The following is a 3256-nucleotide window of genomic DNA, read 5'->3' as shown; positions in this document are numbered from 1 at the left end:
AGTGGAGGGCCCTGCTGGGCATAGGTGGAAGAAGAGAACCTTGACCTCATGAAGGCTGGATGCCCCAGGGGGTGGGAATTTTGAGGGTGGGGAGGTGGGAGTGGGGGGGGGTGTAGATAGAGGTTACATCCACAGAGAAGAAGGAGGAGGGGCGAGGGGATTGGAGGTTCCGAGGGGGTGGTGGGGGATGGGGTAAGGGGACAACATAGGAAATGTAAATAAATCATCCAATAAAAAAAAAAAAAAAAAAAAAAAAAAAAAAAAAAATTTTGTTTGAGGACTTAAAAAAAAAAAAAAAAAAGAATATACAAATGGGCCACCTTGGTTGGCAAGTGTGTGTTTCATAGAAGATTTATGAAATACCATGGCCTGAGCTTCATGTGTGTTTTGACTTGGTCTGAGGTAGCGCTTGGGACCAAGTACCTTTCTACAACTCTCCAGTTGACACTGAGGCAAAGAACTGCACATCTTTGCTATTCATGGTGTTTTCTATAGACTCAATGCTTCAGCCCTTAACCTGGGAACATGCTGCAAAATCTCTAAATGTCTCAGGCCCTACCCAGAAACTTCCCAAATCAGAGCCAACACATTAGCAACACTGCAGGCAACACATGGGGCTTAAGGGCATGAGGCTTCCAGTGGAGCAGAAAACAGAGACAGGAGGAAAATTTCACTTTCAGCCAGAACTATGAAGATTCAAAAGGGGCCTTAGTGAACAGGTGGTTCCTTGAGGCTGAATTGCTGAGATTAGCCCTCCATTGATGAAATCACTAGATAATTGCTGACCTTCCTCCCACTGCCCGCAGCTATAGATGAACTTAGTGAGGGGAGCAGGTTAACTGTCTGTTCTAAATAGATCCCATTTGCTTGCAGGGAGTGTGGATGGGACATCCTAATGACTTTTATCTGTGCCCATTCTAATGAGAATGTACTGGAAGTCTTCCAACAATATCTTATCTGAATGGCTGAAGTCATTTGGATCCAAAGCAACTCATTTTCACCAGATTAATTAATCTAGTTAAATGTAACCATTTTTTTTTTGTTAACCGTTTTAGTTCTGGGTATAATAAGTAAATCCCTAGATATAGACTGGGTCTGGAAGGGCTTAGTATACTTTTTTTTAAAAGGTGAGGATAAGCAAAGCAACACTAGCCAATATAGCAACAGATAGAAGCCTCAGAAAGAAAGATCCATAGCCATATGTGGTAGGAGGCAGCTGGTCAAGGATGGTTTCAGGAGAAGATAATTATTGGAATGATCCTGAATAATTCATAAGGTACCAGTCTGTGTACATGAGAAGGTACAATGAACCCTTTAGCCGACAACAGGAAGAACGAGAGCTTGGGCCTCAAGACAGGAAACGCTTAGAATATTGTTTCCTTTTAAGATCTATTCTTTTGTTTTGCTTTGTATTTTTAAATTTTTATTTAACTTTTTTTTTTACAGTTCAGATTCTATCCCCTGATTCCCTCTGACTGTTCCACATCCCATATCTCCCTGCCCCCAAGTCTTCATGAGGATGTCCCCACCCTCCTACCCTTGATCCCACCAGACCTCCCTAGCTTTGTTTTTAAAAATAGTTTTGGATTCTGAAGCTCAAATCAATATATTTTGCAAAGGTAGAAGAAAATAAACTGTGTTTAGTTTTGAACATGAAAGTGGGAATACTTTCAATACAGACAGAGAGGCAGGCTATCCAATGAAACGACAGCACTAGTCTGAGTCAGTGGTCTCTGGCACATGGAGGGTCACCATACATCTCACTAATGCTGGGCAAACTGAAAGTCTTGCAGCATGGTGTTATTCAAGGATACAAACTGGAACCTGGTAACCAGCCAGATATAGAGTCTTCATCTCAGCGAACAAATAGGTCCAACAAGGCAGATCACAGATGGACAAAGATTTGGTATCAAATCAAAGCCTCGAAACACATCAATTATATCAGGAGTATTTGAGTTAAACATCAAACACAGAGCCAAGTTGGCACAGTAATTAATGGTCATTTTCTTAAATGCCATGGCCTTTTTATAACGACGCTCTAAGATCAAGACCGTATCCCAATTCACTCTTTATACCTCCTTTCTTTTATAGTTTGACACTTCTCTATATAGAAGAACCTTTCCTGTTGTTGACTCTGTATCCCTGAGATAGTCAACCAAAAAATTTAAATGTCCTGACTCTCATCCACTCCTTCCTTCCTTCCTTCCTTCCTTCCTTCCTTCCTTCCTTCCTTCCTTCCTTCCTTTCTTCCGTCCTTCCTTCCAAGTTAAATGAACTCTTCTGCAGCTGCCTGAATACTGAGGATCTAATCACATTCACAGTGAGTGAAGACAATTAACATGCAAGGGATTATTTCATTTCAATACCCAAAATAACTCCACGAAGTAGATAATAACATACTATCCCCACTTCACAAGTTTAGAAACATTGAATCATGTAATTTTGCCTAAGACCAGCCAGCTGGGAAGAGGAGGAACTGCTCTATCCAAGTTTTCACTGGACCAGGTTGCTCCTCAAGGAGACTTTCTTTTTCTGGTGGCTCAGCAGACATATGTCCTTGGATGCCCCAAGTATAAAAGTGTTGAGGTCACACGTTAGGAAACACTCTGATAGTTTTAGGCACAGTCATGGGATTGTAAGACATTGCTGTGAAAATGAGCAGAGAGGAATAAAGGCAACTGGTAAGGCCTGTAATTCCAGGTGGAAAGGGTGAAGCACTATTCTGAGTATATGCACCTGATGTTTCTATGGATGTAATTTAGAAGTGGTGCTGTATCGAGGTTGAAGATATGGCTCAGTAGCTTAAAAACATGTCTTATAAAAGTAAGAGCCAGAGTTCAATTGCCCAGAACCTATTAAAAAATATCAGGTGGAATAGACATGCCAGCATGGATGGGGGGAAACCCATGGAGCCTCAATCTACACAAAGAACTACAGACAACTAAGACATGCTGAGAATAGGAGAAATGGTCTCCACTATGGAAAAACACTCTTATTAGTTATCAAGTAATAAATGGTCAGCCCTAAAGACCTAAATACAGGTAACACCATACACACTAAGGAGTTTGTATTTAGGAATACATGTGTGTATACAAATATGTGTGCAGTATTATTCGATTTGAGGCCATGAATTTGAAATAGAATAAAGAAGGATTTGCCAGAGGGTTTGTAGAGAAGAAATTGAAAGAATAAATTATGTAATTGTTGAGATATATATATATATATATATATATATATATATATATATATATATATA

The sequence above is a fragment of the Grammomys surdaster genome, unplaced genomic scaffold, assembly GCF_004785775.1.
Source record: "Grammomys surdaster isolate TR1022 unplaced genomic scaffold, NIH_TR_1.0 125789, whole genome shotgun sequence".
Taxonomy (NCBI): domain Eukaryota; kingdom Metazoa; phylum Chordata; class Mammalia; order Rodentia; family Muridae; genus Grammomys; species Grammomys surdaster.
This window is presented reverse-complemented; position numbering follows the sequence as displayed.